This window comes from Aythya ferina, assembly GCF_964211825.1.
Source record: "Aythya ferina genome assembly, chromosome: 6".
NCBI lineage: Eukaryota > Metazoa > Chordata > Aves > Anseriformes > Anatidae > Aythya > Aythya ferina.
In genome coordinates, this window is record NC_140303.1 from 22,419,765 (window position 1) to 22,442,661 (window position 22,897).

At 35.6% G+C, this 22,897-nt stretch overlaps 1 protein-coding gene and 1 long non-coding RNA gene across 6 annotated transcripts in view; one reads left to right on the forward strand and one right to left on the reverse strand.

Moving 5' to 3' along the window:
- Window positions 1-22,897, forward strand: part of LOC311438623 — a 227,453-nt gene that overhangs the window by 127,302 nt on the left and 77,254 nt on the right. For 3 of the 4 annotated variants that reach the window (XR_014694224.1, XR_014694226.1, XR_014694227.1), the window contains exons 2-4: window positions 3,136-3,235; window positions 4,315-4,375; window positions 5,506-5,549. This is a non-coding gene — a long non-coding RNA (uncharacterized lncRNA). The remainder of the gene's footprint in view (window positions 1-3,135; window positions 3,236-4,314; window positions 4,376-5,505; window positions 5,550-22,897) is intronic. The other variant, XR_014694225.1, reaches the window with a different exon arrangement.
- B3GALT1 (beta-1,3-galactosyltransferase 1) overlaps window positions 1-22,897 on the reverse strand; it is a 202,925-nt gene that overhangs the window by 111,474 nt on the left and 68,554 nt on the right. The window contains exons 1-2 of one of the 2 annotated variants that reach the window (XM_084523212.1): window positions 15,786-15,930; window positions 2,675-2,814 (exon numbers count right to left, since the gene is read on the reverse strand). The gene's annotated coding sequence lies outside the window, so the exon portion shown is untranslated. Of the gene's footprint in view, window positions 1-2,674; window positions 2,815-15,785; window positions 15,931-22,897 lie in introns of those variants that run through there. The other variant, XM_084523213.1, reaches the window with a different exon arrangement.

A 22,897-nucleotide genomic window follows, 5' to 3' on the forward strand; every position in this document is an offset into this window, starting at 1 on the left:
ATAAATAATTTTAAAGTATTCTGCTTCTGTAACAGATCTTGAAATGCTGCATCTAATGGCCTATGGTATTTGGAGACAAACTATTCCAAAAAACTGCAAGCCTGTGAATTTCTGTGATTTGGTATCAGAAAATTTGTCTTTTAAAATTGAAGTAATGACTGAATAATAGCTTGCAGTGAATGATACGACCTTGGTTGGAATTTGCTTCAGAGTCAGACTATACCTCCAAAGATGGCCCTGGAGGGCAGGAGGGGTGAAGCTCAATTTACTGGCATGGGAAGAATTGAATTTACAGGCAGAATCTGAAATATAATGTTTTATTGCGCCTACTTGCCTGAAATTTTGCATGAGTTCTGGATATGTTGAGAACAATTTGCTTCCGACTTCTGAAATATGTTCTGCCTTTCGAAGTCTGGGGTCTGGAGATTTTGTTTGGGGATTTTTTAGGCCCTATGAACAGCTCACTTATCCTGATATCAGACTGCCACAATTCATGTAGGAATCCTTTACTGTAATTGTTTTCACCAAACACTACCCTCCAGCCCACACAATGCAAATGTGTGTTCTAATAATTCAAATAATTCATTTGATGATTTTATTATAGTTGTGCATGTGGAATCTCATTCTTAAAGACTACCAATCTAGTATTTTATTCAGCCTACCCCAGAAAATCTGTTGTAAAACTGTATCATGGTAATGTGTATAGCATTACACATAGCATTTGCTGACTTTGGAGTCAACCTTCTTTGGGGTTGTCTGTAGGCTTCTACATATGGTATCTGGCAAATTCTTCCTGTGTAAATATTCCTGATAAGAGTTTATTACTTTCCAGTAGCTGGAGAGCAGTATAACACACATTTAGCTCTTGTATTTAGTTCCACCTCCATTTCAGTTACAGACCTTATTGCTACAATTAAGAACTATAGAATTTCTGCATATTATTCTATATACCTCGAGTGTGCTCTAGTCTCCTTTCCCTTTTATTGTACTCCCCAAGGTAATACAAAATAATAATATGCCATATGGCAAATGGAACCAGCTGAAACACCACACAGCGTCTTTTATCTTGTACATTTTACAATATGACATTCCCAAGTTTGTAACTGATGAATATTGCATCTCCTAGAAACTCCAGCTGTATTATGCTGCTTCTCCCATTAGAGGCATCCTTACTGATACTCTGAACCTTTTTATTTTTTTTTTTCTATTAATGCAGCAGCTGTCATTTTGCAGAAATCAACAACATACAGAGGAACTGGCAGAATACGTGGTAATCTTACCAAAGTGCAAAAAGTGCAACATGTTAGCATGAACAAAATATTTGCAAAACCATGAACTGTGCTACATTTAAGTGCTATGATGTAACTAATAATAATGATTTTTTAATATATATTTTTTTCAGTTTGAGAGGCTTAACTGGGAACTGGGCTTCCTCCCTCCCTCCCTGCCTGCCTGCCTTCCTTCCTTCCTTCCTTCCTTCCTTCCTTCCTTCCTTCCTTCCTTCCTTCCTTCCTTCCTTCCTTTTTCTTTCTTTCTTTCTTTCTTGTCTCCTACAAGGCCAAACTACAAGGAATTCTATTTTGAGCATATATACTGAACTCGTGATAACCTGATGGTGCTACTCAGGAACGTGAAGCCCTGTACAGAGCCATTCTTAACAGCTGATGGGTTGGTGTATTGGGCCTCTCATTAGCTTTAGTTTTGCGAGTGGAAGGGTGAGGCGCAGATAAGATGGACAGACAAATAATGGATATGTAGTGTTTAGTTGTGAGCATTTCTTCTTAACTCCTACTTCTGGAAAATGTAATTTCATCCAAATAAGCTATATCTAAAAACTGAAGAGAGTGTTTCTGTCACAAACAACGGAAAGGCCTTGTGCAGCCTGCAGTTACCTTAGTTCCCCAGCTTGTTTCAGGCTGTAGAGAAGGTACTTTCTCTGTCACATTTACTTCTACCACTGTGTCACTAAAAGTGGTAAAACAACTTTTTGCTAAATTAAGGGAGCAGAGGAGGAAAGGGTGAATTGTTGCTCGCTGTTCGTCCAGCTTTGCTGCTGTGTAAATATATTTTTTACTCTCCTTTATTCAGGCTTAGGAACTAAAAACATGTGCCAGCTCTAAATGAACTCTTTATGTGTCACCAGTGTCAGAAAGCAGAGGCAGGTTATAACACACCTGCTCATCTGCAGTGTGTGTACATGTAATGCCCAAAGAGCTCAGTATTAGGATAGCGTAATTTAAGGTTTTAGAACTTGGAACTGACTGCTTGAGAAAGAATAGGAACACGTAGCACAACTCTCTTTTATTTCTTTGTACAAATATTACTCATTTGGTTTTCTATATCAAATAGTAACGTGTTTTGTTTTGTTTTGTTTTGTTTTGTTTTTTAACAAAACAAAATGGATTATACTGCATGGATTTTATTTAACAAACAAATAAATAAATAAAATACTACGATGGCAAGTATTTGCATTGTGGGTTGTGGCAACTTTGTTCAAAAAGAAAATTTATTGTCTGGGTGGGAGTAAGAAGGATATGTGTATGTTTATACATATATCCATATGCACATACAGTAGTTATTCTCAAAAATATTAGAAAGGACAAAATAGGCAAATCTATTTCAAATGGTTCTTTGTACAACTTGCACATTGTAGGGAATCACCTGTGTTCCTTACCTGATTCTTCAGAAACTTCTCTGTCTTTTCATCCTTAATTTCTCTTTCTTGCTGATCTGCATCACATCCACTGCCATTCTCCACAGATTGCTTGTCTCTTTGTCATGTATTAAACCCGTGCAGACTGTATATTGGTAAACCTGCATTGACAAACATCTGTGAGTTACCTATGGGTAAATGAAAGACTTGATTTTATTACTCACCTGTCTTCCACGAAAATAAAGACAAAGCAATGAGAAACCTGTGACAAGTTCTGATGTAATAACAAGTTTTTACATATGAATACTACTGTATTCTTTATATTGATAATAACTTAAATCCATGCGCAGAATCTGTTCATATCATTTATTTTTTGGAAAAAATGTGGCAACAAGAATACATAAATATATTGTAAATGTCTAGCAGTTTGTCCTCTGTAAGTCCAAGCAACACCTTCATAGCATTTGTCTGTTTACTTTCAGGGCTAGTCTGGAAGATTACAAGGTACCTTATCCAAGGCACCTCTGCAGGGTTCATTGATTTTCATATAATTCTGCTCAGGCTTGCAAGAACTATCCTTAGGTAGTTTGTTTCCTTTATTATTATTTTATTATTATTATTATTATTATTACTATTATTATTTTCCCCTCTAGAAGTTATTTCCTAGGTTTTCCCCAGTTCCTAACAATAATTCCATTTTTTTGTACCTCTAATCCCCACCTTTGCTTTTGGACAATCATTCCATTTGTAAATTCAGATCGTATTGTTCTATTTTATGAACTTTGTTATTCTCATTTCTAATTCTCTGACTTCCTTAATTAAATCCAAGATACTTATAAACACCTGTGTGGGGAATTTGATCACAATTATTTGAAATGACATTTTTGTCATAGAAGTATGAGAAATAATTAACTCTCCTGGGATGTTTAATAAAAAGTAAAATGTGGGAATATACAGTGTTGCCACAGAATTTTAATTGAATTAAACTGCAGCATCATGAATTAAACTTAGAACATCTTTTAAACTAAATTGAGAACATCTTTTCTAAATTGAGGATCATATCTTTGAAGTAATTTCTATATTTATGGTGAATTTGTTTTCTTGAAAACCACAGAAGTATTTGTTGGCCCTTTTTAGGTAAAGTTTATCCAAGTACAAAGACAAAAAGCATATAAATACTTAAAATAACTCCCTTTAAGTGACAAAAATGGTTGTACCCTTTATGTATTAAGCGTTCCATCTGAAAGACTGCACAAGCCTCTAAATAAGCCTGCCTGCACTAAGCCTGGCCTTCTGAGACTTGGAGACACACAGGTACAATGAGGTAGACAAAACCCTGCATCAAAGATGAACTTACATAGGCTGAAGAGAGCAAAATTTGGCCCCATGAATTCCCTTTGTCTTATGGCCAAAAAGCTTTACATGCAATAAACACCATCATCAGAACTCACTTAGCATAGGTAATGTGCCTGTGCATCATTTATTTCAGAGTTCTGTGATTAATCACATCTTAACTTTAACACGTAATATGCATTTTCTTAGAGCACAACACATTTTATTAAGGTGTCCAGCTTTCCACAGGGAAGATATTAAATAAAAATTGTTCATTATTTGCCTGGAAATGCATGCAATATACCAAATACCATGTTTTCTGTGATTAGTTTGCAGGAACCATCTGTCATGTCCCCACCCCCACAGCACTGAGGAAGACAGATACTGAAGGTGAGCAGAACATTTACTTTTGACAATAAAACCACCTCTTGCCATTACTTTTAGCTAGTGTTAAGGTAAACATTAAACATGCTGGAGAAGGTGGCTATCTATTGTGACTCTAGAGCAGTGGGACCAACTATGATTACTTGTGACAGCAAACCTCTTAAAACTCCCGAGGAAAATTGCTTTATAGTTCAAGTCAGGGGGCATGTGCAAATATACTTCCAGGTGGGAGCCGGAACCAAGAAGCAGAAACTTTATGCTCAAAAAGTTTCAGGATGAGTTCAGTATGAATTTTACCCTTCTCCTTCCTTCCTTTTGGTAGAAAATTATATTGGAAGAGAGAGCAATTTTTCTCTAATGATAAAACAAGATTCTTAAATTAAGCACAGCAGGTAGAAATATCCGGCACAGATTTAAAAAGATATTTCATATTCATATGTTGAACAGTTTTCCAGTGCTGACAGCTAACTATTCCAAGTGGAAAGGGTATATGCTCTGCTGTTGTTCATTCTCTGCCAATTTCCCTTCTTAAAACTCTGGCACCAAATTCTGGGGTCTGTGTACTCTAATCTTTGTTATTCTTACCATTATCCATAGGACTAAGAAAGTATTTAACGAGCTAAATCATCTTGGCTTTGAATTCAATTGCAGCAAATAAGTATACTCTCCAAAATTTTTGAGAAAGGGAAAATTGATATTTCTTCACCATCAACATATTCATCCCTTGTTACCTCCTCTCATATTTGCACAACGAGAGCACTCTGCTATGGTATGAATGTACCTAGAGCATATTTCAGGAGCAAAACATAAACACTGGCAGCAAAGGGCACTTTATGCAAATGCATTTTCTGAGTGATGGTTCTGCCTCCCTGATGATTCTGGCAAGACATAGTAATTTGGGAAAATAACTGGAGTGACCTACCCTTCAGTTCTTTTCTCCAGGGTGCGTACATCCCCTTGCAAATAGGATTATGACAAAATAAAAGGTTCATTTGGGTGTGAGCATCTTTTAAGATACAGTCAATATATCACTGTAGAAAATAGTAGAGATAAAGCAGAGCTATAAAAAATACCTTTAGGAAGAGAAAACAGACCATCATGCCTAACTTTATATTGCATTCATTTTCCTTTTACAGCCCACCTGTCAGTCCTGTTATCCTCGTCTAGAAAAGAATTTACAGTAAGTCTCTGCTTCAATCAGTTTCCATGGTAACTTGGTCCTGTTTTTAAACCTTTACATAAAAATGGCTTGGTTAAAATGATAATGCTGGAATGCTTGCCCATACCTGAACTACACCTTTTCCATTACTCAACAGTATTCAATTTGGGGTGTCCCTTTGTCTGCTCCAGTTCCTTTAGCTCCTACACCACCGTCTCACTAACCAAATCAGATCAGATTCTTTACCATCTGGCTATCTCACTTTTCAGAGACACACAGGGTTTGGGGTACTGACACACAGCATGCTGTGAAGTACAGAGTAAAGTATGTTAGGGGCTGGATTCTTGAGTTCACTGGGGGTGGTCCCTCTGGGTGCAGTAACAATACTACACCCAGTATTCTACCTGGCCGAAAGCTCCAGGTAGAGCTTTAAAAAAGCTCTTTAAAAAAATGTTAAAAAAATTAAAAAATGAACCAGAAGAGGCAGAAGGGCCCCCACCTAAGAAAACACTTTTCACAAAGAAAAAAAAAAAATCCCCTTCCATGAAGATCAAGGGGAAATAAAAGTTCAGAAAAGCAAACTAAAATTTTATTTGATGCTAAGAATCTCTTGGTACTGTTCTATCACTGTGAATATGTGCATTTAATTCAACTTTTTGTTATCCTATATCCTACTGTCAATCTTTTCTTATGCACTTGTAATTTCTGATTCTCTGCCCCACTTTGACTTTGACTGTGACAATATTTTTCATAACTGTGATTACTGGTTTATATTGTCTTAAATCTGATCTAGGAAAAATCTTTTTTTTTCTTTTTTTTTTTTTTTTTTTTTTTTTTTTTTTTTTAATGTAACATAAGCACTTCAGAGATAACACAAATTACAGTTACAGAGAAATCCTAAGAGAATTTCTAAGGTGGATCCAATAGAGCTCTTCAGCAATTGCCCTGAAAACTTGCTGCATTTTGTAAAAGATGACGCCTTCCCTGTGGAACCAAAAGCTCTTAAAATTCTATACTAGGTCTGCTCTTCTGAGTTGTGTCAGGTACCTTACTATTTGTATGGGAAAATTTTTATTCTGTAAGAGACACAAATAGAATTTATGAAAAATAATTTTTCACTGCTCTATCTGCCAGGCAGACATGCCAAAAGCTGCTGAATGTAGGTGTACACCAATTAATTTACAACTGAGGTTGTCCAGACAAAGACCTGATAAAGATTTTTGCAGATTTTAAAACCTGATAAAGGTTTTGCAATGGGGCAAAGAGATACTATTTTCTTGTGATAAATAATTGTGCAACTGGTGCCTATTAGGTGTTTTAAATATCAGAAACAAGTCCAAGTTTGCACTGTGTTTCATAGTTTAGCTAGTATGAGATCTTACCCTTAGCCATACACAGAAGGGCAGTACTCAGTGATTTTTCCCTCTCATGTCTTTTTCTCATTTCTCAATAGCATTATTATGCAAGGTATATGTGTACTATATCCTTTATAGGAGTTTACATTTGTATAGACTTGATGGTCATCTACTGGTTTATCTAGATAATACGAACACCCTGAAATTCAGTTACAATTTAAAAGGAAAACGTCAGTATCCTTGATCTAAACCAGATGATCTGGGTCTTCTAGAAGCTAGATTTAGACCTGCATCTCTCCTTGCAAAGCAACTTGAAAAAAAACAAGCATTTTTTTTCTCCTCTTTGTAGGACATTTTTAACTAGCAGCTCATTTACCCCCAATGTCCTAACACTGTCCTATAGACATTAATTTCTGAGCACAGGGCATTGTCAAATCAGGGGATCATAAATCCACTGCATTCCCCTCATCAGTCTTGGCAGTAGCATCTTCACAGTACTCCTGCGTGTCAGTAAAGTATGACCTTCTCTCACTGATTCGTGTGGATTAGGCTTAATTGATCTATGTTTTTCCAATGGGCATTTTAACTTTCACACAGTAATTTTTTCAATAACTGATGTCCGACCAACTGGTCCCCAGTTTCCAGATGAAAGAATAACATCTGATGCTTTATCAACTGAAAAAATTGAACTTCCTTATTTTTAATGCTTTTATAATCTTTTTTTATTTTTAGCATCTTTTAAATTGATTAAAAATTAAATGTTTACCATTTTTTACAAATTCTATTCACAATCTTTTGTATAAAAATGGAGACTGACTCTGATACCATTGTTGAATTATTGACTCCATTCTGACGCCAATCTGTGCTCCAGAAATACAGTAGTTTGATGTGAAAACTGATTATACTATTTGGCAGCTTGAAATGGGAAATTTGTCAGGCCTGGTCTTTAATACAGTTCTCACTGTGTTTAATTAACCTGCTAATTGCTGTGTAGTGCAACAGGCTAAATTTTATTTTGTGCTGAATATTGTTCGTATGTACAGCAGATCAACTGTTAGTTGCAGAGCTATCTCTGTATTGTTTGATATTTCTGCCACTTCTTAAACAGATTATAAAGTGCTGTTGAATTACGTGGGGATAGAGGGAGGGGTGTATTTCTTAATTTTTGGCTCAGCATTTTGGTTCATACTATTTCTAGAAATTCTTGATTCTTAAATCTTGCAATAGTTATTACTGTGTATTTGAGAAATATCACTGTCTATTACTTATTTAGTTTCTTGCTGGTAGGAATTCCAAATAGTTAATTTCTATGCCTTAAATAATTGTGTGTGTGTGTGTTTTTCCTGTATAGTTATGACTTCCCTCACATACTGTTCTATATGAGATTTTATTTTTTTTTAATTCTGCATTCAATTAATATAGCCTAATTTGTTATCTGTTTTCCCCCTTATTGTGCTTTCTGAAGACATATATCATAACTTGAAAGCCAGTTATATTGTCATTAAAGTAGAATGAACATGTTTGGATATAATAATAAATAGCTCAAATATTCACACATCTGTGAGCCCTCATGTTAGAAATTTCAGAAATTTCTGCTGCTGCAGGCCAATTGGGCTATATAAACAAGTATTTAAAAGGAGTCAGTAGCTTGTAAGAAATTTACTGAGCATGCATTACCTGTGTGCTGCCATCGTGGTATATGTTTTTTGAATTGGATGATCTTCACAATGGTAATTTGAACCTTAATCTTCCTCTCTGCCTAGTCCCTTTGGTCCTGGTATCTCCCACACGATGGTGCATCTCCCAAACACCACATTATGTCCTAAACTTGTTTTCAAGCTGTTTCTCTATCTGACTGTTTTCTGCTTATCCAAAATCTCCCCTCTCCCTTGTTACACTAGGGAATTCATGTTTTGAAGTGTGTTCCACAGAAAGAGAGAACAGAGGAATGCCTCTGTCAAAGTTACAGGAGAAGAACAAAAAGTATGCACCGAGAGAGGCTGGAGAGTGTGAAGGAAGGAAAGAGCAGTGCTTTGTTACTGCTCTCTGCCTGGCTGTCCTACTCACAGGAGGAAGTTCAAAAACAAATTAATTAGGATCATGAAAGTTGATTGTTGTCCATGTTTACAAGGAGAAGGGCACAGAAGGCCTTCTCTCTGTGGTTTGTTAGAATCAGAACCACAGTGTGTGAATAGTCTTACAACCTTTCCCTTCTACTCTTCTGCATCCAGCCCTCCTGACAGAAACACTCACTTATCTGGCAGTAAAACATGTATAAAAAGCTCCTGATCTTTATTGTGGTGAGATGAGAATTATTTTATAACGATGCATTATAGGAAAGAGCAAATGGATGCAATGGGCAGAAGAGCTAAGATCTCAAACCAAGCCTTCAGGCTCACTTCAGAGACCACCAAACCCTGTTCTCTTCTGGAAGGCTAAAAGGTTGCAAGGAAGTTAATTTCAAACTAATGTCATATCCACTCGATTTAATTAAGAGACTGTTGTCTCCAGAAACTCTTGTGATCATAATTGACTTGTGAGATTAATCTAATCAATATCTTTTTTTTTTTTCTTTTCCTTTTTTTTTTTTTTTTAGTAGAACTATTTAAAAAAACACACATTCAGATCACTTCACAGTTAATTAAAAAAGTTCCACTTTATTTGGAAAATAACCAGTACCAGTGAAAATAGTAAGCAGAAACATAATGTTTTCTTATCACCTAATAGCACTGAATAAGTAGGTATATGTGTACTTCAAAATGAGTTGGCTGTCTTGAAGTGACACAGACAGGGGTTGCTGCATTAGGCAGTGAGTTCAGCCAGTGAGTAGGTCTCAAGGAAATTCAGGTTCCTCACATGGCTTCTGGGCTACTCCCTCATCTATAAAATGGGACACCATGAGACTTTCTTTGTGCGATGGTCATGAATGCATTCCAGACTCTGTGATTCCCAGCTGTTGCAGGGAGCATGTTGCAATGTTTTTAAGTACTTAAACAAGAAATAGAAAATAAATCATGCCTATTTTCTGGTCAACAGCCAGAAAACTCAAAAATTTGCATCTTGCAATGTGATCTTTATAAAGATTTTCAGTGACAATACATAAAGGTGAATCTAGCTTAACGTGTCATTCTTAGAAGATATTTGTCAGTTCCGAAGTCACTCCATTTCTAGAAAGAAATACAAGCTTTCCATATTACTTTTAGAAGTATTGTATAAGCAATTCATTTTCATTTGTGTGCTGAGAATCTGGGCTATTGGGGGTTATTCATAAAATCCAAACTAGCTTGCTCAATTTTCCACCATCCACTGTGTAAGAAAATACAATTTGAAGGAAGCACAGAATCAGCCTGGGCTCTTGAGGATGTTTGACGGTTATATTTTATTTTATACAAGGAAAAGAATTAATCTTTTCTAAATCATAGGTGTGAAAACAATCAGCTGTGGAGGCGTGTGTCTTAAATAAGCTTTATAAATATAAGTGCTTTTGATTTCTAAAGATAATGTACGGAATAAGCCAGCTTCAACAAAAAAGCAGGGTTAATCATCAATGTAGCAACATCGGTACAAGCCGGGCATCATTCTAGAAAATGAGACAAATATTAATCTAATATAGAGAATACTGTGAATTCCAAGGTTACGTGTGTCATAAATATGTGGTTGACTCACCGGCTTTGAACTCCTGAGTGCCTTATACATTAATTTCCTTCAAAACTAGAAGTAAAGCTCAATAGAAAATGGGTTTCATAATTTTTGCTAAGATTTTAGTTTGGTCAATATGAACACTTATTAGAAAAAGTATTTGGTGAATCTACCTAGAAAAATTTCTGAACTTGCCCACCAACTTTTTTTTTTTTCCCCAAAACACAAGTATAAAATCAAGACATATTTAAGACGATATAATAGAAGATAAAAAGAAGATAATATTTAGAATAATTTAGCTCTAAATGGGGAGGTTTATATTTATCATGAATTAAATTCTAATAGGCAAGCATATATATATATATATTACAATTTTGTTTCAATAGTAGCATCAGCAGGACTTTTAATTAAATTTAATCAATTTTCTTTTTTCATTTTTGTCAATTTTGACTTGGAGGAATTGAAGTTGTAAGACAAATATTTTGGCTTAAGCAGCCTAATCATTCATGTGGGTTCAGCACCTTTATTTATCCATATTATTTATCCATAAAATTTACTAAAACAGTAATTTTTGAAGTCTTGAAAATGAAGCAGAATTAACCAACTTGGATTTACAAACAACTGAAATGAACCATTTCTTTGGATAAACAGGCTCTTTTTCATTTCTAAATGAAGGATGTAGTATTCTCAGCAATGCAAAAATGAGTTGTTTTTTTTTTAAAAAAAGTTCTCGGGATGGGAAGTAGAGAGAATGTTCACCCATCCTACAAATATAATATAAAAGCTCAGTCTTTTTAAGGTCACTTAAAGAAGAGACACTCTTCTCATTGCTATGAATTTCCCAGATAGCTGCCTAAGATCAATGATATTTGTGTAATTTATTAGTCCTCGCTAAACTTCAGCTCTTCAGTTGTAAAGTAATACAGTTTACTAACAATTGTGAGAAGAAAAATGAGGTATGGATATTTTAAAATCCAGAAGTGATAAAGACAAATTTTGAAGACAAATGGTGCTTTTCTTCACACATAATCATGAATGTTATTATTATTTTTTTATTATTTTTTTATTATTTTTTCCTTGTTGGTTGGCTTTTCATCTATATAAATATTATTACACTGGGGTATCATTTTGTAACTGTTTTTTTTTTTTTTTTTTTTTTTTTTTTTTTTTGGTGTGTGTTTCACATGCCCAGATGATATAAATTAGCTACATTGACTTAACTGATGTAGTACAGATTTATATCCCCATGGAATGGGGAGCATATACAGTTAACATGGCATAGCATAAAAGCTTTCTCATTTAGCAGAGGCTATCTGTGTGCATGAGAATTTCAAATTACTTTTGAAGATTTTCACATTACTTTGTATGTTGGACCAAGGGTCTCGTAACTTAGTGGGGCTTTTGTCATTGTTCTGGAGCTAAAGGTGAGCAATCATATTACCCAATTTTAAGCTACTAGCTCAGATTGACGGGAGTTCAGTGTCTGTCATTTCTCTTTTAGAAACCAAAAGAATTCTGTAGATAGGCAGGAAAAGATCTGGATTCAAATTATTTTCTCAAGACAGTCTCAGTTGCCATCTCATTTGGCTGGAACAAATAGCCATGAATGTCTAACAGAGTAATATAGACTATTGAAAACATGATTATTATGTTTATCTGTAACTTCAAGGCACTAACAAATTCCAGCAAATACAAGCATGGAACCTGTCCAGAATACCTTTAAGTGTTCTGCAAAAGATTGTTCAGGCTTTTTTGGTTAACATGTATGGAAAGGCTTGCAAGAATTACGCATAAAGTTCAATGTAACCGAAAGTTCTTGTGGCAACAGAATTTGAACAAAAATCATTTGGGCATCTTTAGACAATGTTCATAAATTTCATGTACACTATTAAATAAAAGTAACAATGGGAGATCTAGGTCATTTAGTGTTCAGCCTTAAAAGGCATTGACCCTCTTTAATGTCCTGTTCCCAAGAGATAACAAAGCACCATGTGGGGTCCATGGCAGCATAAATGACAGTGCTTTACTGTCATTTTACATTTTACATACATTATGAAATCATTTTACATACATTATGAAATCTTAATCATTTGTATCTTTAGTCAGATTCAGAAACTTCTCTTTTCCTGCTCTGCCTTAGTTATCCTTGGTTAGAGAAACCTATCAAAGGATGTTTCCCTCATTAAAGAATCCGTTTTAAAATGTGAAAGTTTATTTACATGCTTTAATGAATGACTGATACAATTGTCTGAATAACTGTAATATAATTTTAGCTATGTTCATTTGTCTGACCTACACCCAGCCTTGGAAGATAATACGCTATCTCACTGAATAATCAGCTCCACTCCTATTTCATAAATTGGGGTCCTCTTCTCCTAGACAAAGGCATAAAAGGAAAAAAAAACAAAACACCATAAACAGGAATAAATGTATTCACTAGACATCTTTGATTGCAGCAAAATTTAGTTCCATTGATCCAGCCTCGAGGTATTATGCAGATGGCATTGGATTATATAGCTTTTGACTATATTGTGTACTTAAACTGACTTCAGAAAAGTTCAAGTAGTAGTTTGTCTATAGATACCACTTTTTCTTTTTTTTTTTTTTTACTGGATGATTACACAAAAGTTTAGAAAGGTAGATTTGATTTCTTCATGGTCCAAGTACAGAAAAGAAAGAACTATGTTAAGCTCTGTTTTGAAATTCAAATTCTGTTTATACTTAAGGTAAGAGACTATCTAGAGGCTAACATGGCTTGCATGAGCTTCAGATGATGAACCTACTTCATATTGCTCTCACCACACTGTATTGGTTAGTCATTATCTTTTAACAGTGCCTTTAACAATTAGGTAAAATAACATTTTATCTTTTTTTTTTTTTTCCTTTTTTTTTTTTTTTTTTGTTTTTCATACTTAGACAATCTTGAACAAACTAATCTTATTTTTCCTTTGTTTTTCATTATACTTGCCATATGGAACACGTACAGTAGAATTAATTTAAAACAAAAACAAAACAAAACACACTTTCAATCTCTATCCTTGACTAGATTCAGATGAAGTAATTCTTTCCCATCTTTACTCTTCCTCAAGGCCCAGTGTCCATTATTGTTGAATGAGACACTATGGGTTTCTCACTGATAATGAAAAGAGGTTGTTAAAATTCATTCAGGTGTTTTCCCACTCAGAAGCTGTTTTATCAGCTGATGTTTCCCTGAAGCATTAGACAGCTGATTGAGCAGTCCAGTCCAGTAAGGAGAAGACATCATTGAATATTCTGTCCAGAATGAAACAGTCAGATCTACTATTATTTTATTTTCCTTGAAAGACAGATTTCTGCCATGCATCTAAAGGTGAAGCACTGTTCAGATCACTACAAGCACTATTTCAGCCAATATATATATAGTGCACCTTGGCAACGGAATACTTCTCACTAAAGAGTCATCCAGATAAATGTATGTTGAGATTCACCCTACACTGATACTATTTTTGGCTCCTGATGTGACAGAATATTCAGTATATTTAAAATATACTGAAATATATTTTATTCTTTTACTGTGCCTTTTGCTCCTGATCAGACTTTTGCAAACTGACTTGTGTTTGCTCCTTCAAAAAGCCCTGTTTACTGTACTCAGTAAATGTTCTGTTGCTTAGGATAAAAATATGACCACATGAATGTATGATTGTAATCATATTCAGTTATTAAAATCCACAAGAATAGTCTAGCTTGACACAGTCTAGAATGATATCTCCTCAAGCTGTGAAATCTTACTGAAAACTTGCTTCAGAAATTACTACTGAGAAGCCGGATGTGCCTTTCCCTTTTGGACAATCTGGTCATAATTCAAAAAGAGCAGAAATATTAAAATGAGTAAGAAGTCCATAAACTTCTTATTAGAAGCTACAGATGGGTAGATCTGGCACCTGTTCTGTTTACAGATCTGCACTGCCTTTAGATGTCTAGAATTTGGGGGTTAATACAGTGTTAGAAGTAGTAGAAATGTAAACTGAATAACAAAGACAAGAATGTATTTCTGATGGCAAAGGCTGGCTAATTTTGGAGATTTCTGCTCAAGAAACATATAAGAACTGTGTCTTGGGAGCATTTAGTAACAAGAAATTCCCACATGGAGAATACATAAATAGTATTCTTTCTTAATATTGCTTCCCCAAATTCAAAAAAATTCAATTCCATGTTTTTAGCATTTCCCAAGGCCATACATTTCAGAAACTTTATATTTAAATATCTCTTTCCCAGAACTGTAATAATAGAAGATTTCATTAGCAACATTTAGGAGTTTTAAATTATTGCTGTAGAAACAGATACATTATAGTGCACAAAGGAAAGGACAGAATAGTTTTCCCCCACAGCAGATTCTCAGTGTATATTATATGATTCAGTGTATATTATATGATTCATACGGAGAGCAATCATGTAAATCATCTGTGTTTTTCTTTTTGAATAGATTTAAAGCTAGCTTTATTTCCAAATTAAGAAAATGTTATCAAGGTAATAGAAAAAATTCTCACTATCAAAAAACCTATGTTAATACATACTCTATATTATGCATATAAGCAACTCAATTTCAAAGGTAAAACGATTATTTTTTTGTTGAGAAATTGTGAGGAGTTGCTGTGAATTCTTGAAGAACTAAGAGTAGTCTTCCAGCGTGACATAAATATCTTATGATCATATTATTATTATTATTTTTAATTTCTGCACAGACTGGGTATTAAGAAAACTTCCCCTCTATTTCCCCTCTTTTAATCCTTCCATTCTACTTCATCTTACTTTGATCTGATTTCACATGACTGCTAGGTCTCAAACATTTAGTACGGACTCAGTCTTCTACCTCCCACTCAGTTTCATGAACCTTGGCCCTGGTGCTAGCACACCATGTATTTGTTGAGCATCTCCTCTCCTGATCCTGAACCATGCATGCTGGAGGCAGCGGATCAGATCAGTGGCAACTAGTTTTGCCCGCAGTGTATTGTGCGGGAACAGGATAGAGGCACCAGCATTGCATTTCAATGGGAAAAAGTGTTGCCAGCTGTGGAGAGGTTTGTACCTTCCAGCCATGGATTCTCTCTATGTAGAGAAGAGGGATGTTATTCCTCTGTAATCACTAACTTTACTGGTAAAATTTATGGAACAAAGGAGATCACTGTGTTGAATATGAGTCTTGGTTTTTAAGCTTTGCCAATATTATTTTAAAATTACATGCTCCCTGTTTAATGATCAGAATAATGTAAGACATTCTACTCACCAGTTACTCCGTTTTTATCCTGCCCATGATCTCTCCTGTCCTCCTGTGTACTGTGATTGCAGCTGGAGTAGCTTTGTGTTTGCCAGCTCAAACACTGATTATACATCTGCTGCAGAAAAGAACTTAATGTTGGATGCTGGAGCTATGTGGGAACCTATAACACAGGTGGTCAGTTCACAGAGCACACTGTGCTCTGTGTGGCCTTGACTAAATTACTGCTTACCTCTCCCTGGGCTAAGTGATGCTGTGCTTAGATATGGTTGTGCAAACATGACCTCAGTAGTCAACATTTCAAAAGAAAAGAACCCCAAATTTGAAAATCTGAATGGTAATTTGTTGTGCCTCAGATGCTACCATGACGTTATCATATAGGGATTAAACGTATATTCCCTGGTAAAGTAGTAGTCAACTCTATAGTACTGTAGTAATGCATGTTCAAAGAAACATCTCAGATTATATTAATCCACAACTTCAGCATTTTGAAGCACTTTTTCCCTTAACCTCCCAGGCACAGCTCTCAGCCAGTGCAAATCCTTATGTTCTCCCAAGTGCAGGTTCACCAATGAACTTTAAGAAATCACATCCTGTCCATAACAGTATTGCAGCAGTGAGATAACAACCATGTGTACAGCTTATCAACTGTTACTGCAAACATTTAATTGACTTGATAATAAAGAACTTTTAAGGTGAATTTTAAAAGTCAAGACAAGAATTTGATGTAAAATCGTGCTGGGTCTGGCTGGGAGTTAACTTTCCCCACAGCAGCCCACTTAGTGTTGTGCTCTGCACTCGTAGCTAGAATAGCACCGACATCACCCCAACGTTTTGTTTGCTGCTGAGCAGCGCTGGCACAGCACCAAGGCTTTCTCCAAGCCCCCCAAGGCCAGCAGGCTGGGGTGGGCAGGAGGTGGGGAGGGGACACAGCCAGGGCAGTCGACCAGAGCTGACCAAAGGGATAATCCATACCTATGATGGCACACTCAGCCATAAAAGCTAGGGGGAAGAAGGAGAAAGGGGGACTTTCATTATGAAAGCATTTGTATTCCCAAGCAACTACCACATGACTTGAGGCCCTGCTTCACAAGAAGTAGCTTAATAACACCTGCTGATGGGAAGTAGAAAATAATTTTTCCTCCTTTTGCTTCTCTGTGGCTTTTTTTTTTTTTTTTTAAATTTATTTTCCTTTCATTAAACTCCTCCTTATCTGAACACATGAGCTTTTCTGTTTTCATTGTATTTTTCTCCCCTGTCCTTCTGAGAAGGAGAAGTGAGAGAGCAGCATTGGTGTTCCTTAGCTGCCCATCGGTTTTTAAACCACTGCAAAACCATAAACAACTCGAACAAACAAAATCATTTTGGGGCTGATTCTGACGTGGTTTAGAATTGAGAAATTTAAACTGACATATTTACTATATACTACTAAATTGTAAAGCAACGGAAACATGATGTTGAATCATTCTTAATGTGATGCATAATGAGTGGAAGGAGTAATTGGCACTGGCTGTGCCTTACGTTCATTGCTAACCTCAGCCATTACTGTCCAAAGTTGCATTTTAAACTGAATGCTGACTCTCCTGTCTGTGGAAAAACTTTCCATTCACTCTAATTAAACTGGATAATGCAATTCATGAACTGTTTCTGGATCACCGCTCTTCTTACTTTAATGGAAATCAATGAAAAATAAGTAGGCTTCCACAGGAGGAAATAAAAGTACAAACTCAATCTCAGAAAAACAGTCCATGAAGATTTGTCAAAAGTGGAACACATTGGTGACCTGTGGCCTTTCCTGGGCTTGTCTTGGAAATGCTAATGTCCAGATGGTACTATTTCATGCTACTTTGAAATGAGTTATCAAATCCTGCCACTAGTATGCAGCCAAATGAGTTATCAAATCCTGGCACCAGTGCACTGCCAAACAACCAGAAATTTTACAGCAGAGTGCTGTGGAATGACCAAAACAAATCTTAGACAGGGAAACCAGAACAGTTCTGTGACTGCAGTTACAACTAACAAAGGCTGCAGCTTGCTCACTGAAGCAAATCCACTGTCTCTAGCCATCTTGTTTCTGGTACGCATTGTTCTTTAGGCTTCCATTGTGAGCTGCAAGATTTAACAGTGTCTACGGAAGAAACCAAAATGCTGCACCAACTCCCAATTCTCCTAGCCCTTCTCCAGCTTCTTTCCCTTCAATTGTGCATGGGGAACTTTGAACGATTTGTGTTTCTCCTGTCGCCTAAAGCATTCTTCCTTTAACACTGCAAATACCTCCCTGGCATAATCTGGAGAGGCAACACTTGGGTAGTAGTGCGTGATGTGTTGCTGCTAGAGAAAGCCAGACAGGATTTTGGACAGTAAAGCAGAAGTTGGGTTACTTTTGTAGTTTTCATGATGTTCCTGGTCAGACATAAAACTGTTTCTTAATTGTTGGCAGAGTGTATAGGTCTTTTTCAAATGATATCACATAATACAGTAAAGGTGGTTTCCATTCTACAACATGAAGTAATTTAGAGTAAAGCATTAATTGCTTTTGTCCACACTTTTTGTAAAGTATTAATTGCTTTTTGTGACTTTGTAGTTACTATGATAAGGCAAATTTCTTGCCTAGGAATTTGGAACTGTGTTCCAAATCTGTAGTTAAAAAAATCTGTTCAAATTCTAGTTTTAAGATTCTACAAGAATCTTTCATAAGCAGGCTGAATGTTTCTATCTCTGTGACTCATTTAAAGGGTACACTTTGTAACTGTCAAAGATGTTTAGTGATAAAGCTTAAGTTTATATAGAGTTTTTAGAAAATTGTAAACTAGCAGCAAAGTCCTTTCTGCAGTGCAGGGCAGCAAGGTGGATGATGACAACAGTCATGTGTAACCTGCACAAGAATGACATGCATCATTGTAAGGGGTTGGCAGGAAAGGACACCAGGCCCTATCTTTAGCCACAAAGCCCAGGCAGAAGATGCCTTTAAAAAGGTATTGATTGTTAAGTCTCAGATTCTCAATTCCAGCTTTTGATCCATTGATGTCTTTTGTCAGTTCCAACTGTTTCTCCAAACTATTTCTCCTCTGTGGCAGGTAAAAGTGGTTTTCCTGCCTCCTAAGCCTCAATGAAATTAAAATGTTTCAAGACATTAAGAGCAAAGGCATAATTAGTTTTCCATTACATGATGTGAAATTAATTCCATTGAAACATGTAGCATTTAGAGGACAAAAAATAAGCAGCTGTGTTAAAATTTTAAAAATGGTAAGTCAATTGTAATATTTTATCTGATAACACCTACTTCCTTAATGGTTTTGACATTTTTTTATCTTAATAACTGAAATTTCATGAGCTAAAGTATATCTGTGTATGGTAGTAATGTCTGTTGCCATCTAAGAAACTCCCTGATACAAGACAGGAACTTCTGTTTAGAGTTGAAGAGTTTTTAAGAAATTCCTGTGAAAATTAAGATGATGAAAACATGCAGGTGAAACAATGTCAAAAGAATTTCTTTCATGCAGATAAAAATTGCCTTCCATGATGAACTGCATTGGAGTATGCCTAAAATAGATGTCTATGATTCCGTATCTGCCTTAGGTTGCCAGCAGTTCACCTGAAATAAGAGGTGTCCTGGTGTTTCTCTTAGCACGCACTTAACAATTTAGTCAGAGTCTAATCTCAACAGTCATTATCTACCGTAGCTGTATCACCTTTAAATGATCCTTTAAATATTTATAACATGAAATGCTTTAACATGACAAATGCAAGCAAAAACCTGTGAAATACAAAAAAAGACATTAGAACTAGACTTCAGATTCCTTAACAGAGTGTAATGATTTTCCCAAGATGAAGTGAGGGAGTACTCAGTATACCTAAACGTCAGGCTCAAGATCAAGTTCTATCAAGCTATTCATGTCCAAGTGGAAAAAAAAATAACAAAAAAATAAATAAAGGCATTTTAATTCTGAAGTAGCTGTTGCTTAAAAATTTGGCTTCACTGCATTGGAATTGATTCCAGGAGCTATGCAGAACATAGATCCCTGAACTCTTACTCATCCCTGCCCTTATATTTGTTAACCTTCTACCAGAAATGATTAGAGCCATCTAAAATTCTGCATCTTAATCTGACTCCATAATTTCTGTGTAGGTTTTATCTCCCAGAATTCTATGTTAGATCTTCAAAGGTATTTTAGCTTGTCTTAAGACATCCCTTATCTTTGATCATGTTGTTTCAAAATACATCTTATCATGTCAGTAAAAGGAAATTAATATTTATATAACATCTTCACGTAATTCAGAATCCTAAAACAATATAAACATAATGACTTGGAGGAACATAGATCAAAAAAGGGACCCCATCATCTTGTTTCTCCAGCAAGGGGAGATTTTGCAAAGGAAAGAACACTTTATGACATTTCACTTGTGTCAATTAACACATACTCTGTGTCATCTTCACATACTGGTACAGAGGTTGTGTGGTTTTCTTTGGAGAACAAGAACCAAAACAAGGATATTCTTGCAGAGACCCTTAACTATATCTTACCTCCTGTATACCTGCATTTCTTCTCTGTTTATTCTGTCTCTAAGTCTGAATAAGGTTTCTGAACCTGAGGAAGAAATGCAGTTAAAAAGTTTCACAGCATTAGCTTGTAATACTTAGGACACAGTGTCTATTTCGATACCATATGTTGTTCCAGTTGTACCCTCTGCCCTGCATCTGCCTTTGTTCACTGAATCCTTAGTGTGTCATGGCCTACAAGGTCATTTCCTCTTACAATACTACTGTTTTATGCCAAGCAGACAGAGAATGTTTTTTCTGGCAGCCTGCTTTACACTAACAGCTACGTGTTCCCTTCTTTTAAAGAGTACAAATCTGTGGTGTCCACATGGAGAGTGATTGTGAAGCGTTAAGTTCTGGGATTTGCTGGCCACATCAGTAGACTGTAGTGATAAGGTAACCAAAACATGAATTGATCCATTGCAACTAATAAAATCAAACTACTTCTCCAAAGTCTTGAAGAAAACAGGAGAATACATAAAGAGTTGCTTCTTTGTACCTGTGTTTTCATTAGAAGTTGTTGTCCAGCTGCCTGAAACTCACTGAAGTATAAATTATCCAATGCCATTAAGCTGTGAAGGACAGTCATATTATTTAAGATCTTGTACTGATCATTCATGCTAAGTTGTTAAAGAAAGTAATTTTATTTATGGTCTTTAAGTTTTTTTTTTTTTGTTTTGTTTTTTTTTTTTTCATATGGTCTTTCAGTATTTTTCAATCTACCATATATCAAACAAATCATCATAAAGTTCTAGTGAACTCATGATTCAATGCCATTAATACCTGCACAAACAATACAAACTGTAGATCTTCAGTTTCTAAAATTCAATTTTATTTTCCAACCACAGCATATTTTCAGTTTGTTCTGTAAGTCATCCTGCCACCGGCTATTTTTTCTCTATGGAATATCTGTAGCTGATTGCTGTGGTAACTTCTAACATTAAAAATATGAGGGACTTCTGAAATATTCTCAAGCTTGATGCCTAAGTGATTTATGTAATAATTCTGATATAGGCAAGTACTAAAAAAGCTTGAGTTTTAGGTGTTGATTCTTAGGGATGCTAACAAGTTATCTAAATTTATTAATCAAAATAATACTCAAAATGATAGATACCATGTATTTATCTAGCTAGGAATGGGGGGAATACCTGATCTTTTACCTCCTTTGCTGCTGGACAGTACTGAAATCAATTCCATGTTAATGCTAAAGGAATAAGAAATTAGAGAAATGAGAAGCAAAAACCAAATGTGAACTTGAAGTCTGCACACCAATACTGCTGGAAAAATATTTCCAGTAATTCACTTCATCTCCTATCTCAAACTTGGCAATTAATTTGATAGCCATTCTTTTTTAATCTGTTCTTTGTCTCACAAAATCTATTTTGAGTTTCCTCTTAAAATAAAAGAAAAACCTTATCTCTTTTTCCCATGTAAATAGTACAAAAATGATACTTCACAAATATTATAAATTCTGGATTAGAATATCTTCAGCTTTGTCATTTGACAGTGAATCCCAGCATTAAAAACAATGTGCTGAAGGAGTAGCTTGAAGAATAAGAGTCTCTGAAAAACAGCAAAGCTGGCTAAGAGTTGTCCATATCAGTACATATATTAGCATTGCACAATCACAGTGTAATTGTTAACAAAATCCCCCTAATTTATTAGATTTTTTTTTTAATAGGGTCCTATGTGATCATTCCAGCCTACTCATGATGTGTTTCTACCAGTCAACTTAACCTGTGTCTAAACCATCTCCTAATATCTTAGTTACACACAAAAGACTGTCTTATATTGCATTCCTGCATCTGCAGAGAGAGTTTCTTCTGAATGTTTAAAATTATCTATGTAAGTTTAGGTTGTTCTTCTGCCAAAATTGTTTTGAGGACACCTTATGCAGCTTCTCTATCCAGAAAGGTAAACAACATAGTTAAGCATGTTAAGAGTCTCCAGGACCATCTTAAATTCCCACCTGGAGAGCTCCTGGAACAATTAGTCATTAATGACTGCGCTGGGCAGGCACACAGGTATGGCCCTGATATACAGCTACACAATTAAAACACATTACAAACCTGAATTTCATCCGTGTGTCAAAATTACAACTTAAATTCCATGCACCATCATGACATGCACCATCAAATAGATTTCTAATTTAGGTGTCTGATTTGGACAAACAATTAGGTTTGTTTAGGCAACCCTACCATCTAAATCATTTGGATGATAGGGTTGCCTAAACACCAGGGTTTTGCTAATATGAATCAAGTACAAGACTTAAGAAGGGCCATAATGTTTGCTGTTCCTATAGGAAATAAGGGGAAACTGTGAACTGACATTTTCTACTGAGAGGTTGCCATGAAACTGGGCAGGAATTTGAGTCTGCAGTAGTCATTTCAGGTAACTAAGTCATCTCGCCATAGCCTTCCTGATTCCTGTGGAAGCACAGTTTAATACCCTTCTGAAGCCTTATCTCAGTATTTTTTCTCTTGGGAACATACTGCACAGTATGCAGTTAGTACTGATAAGGAAGCTATTAGAGGAGTCTGCAAGATCACAAAACTAATAATATAGCATAGAAAAGAACGAC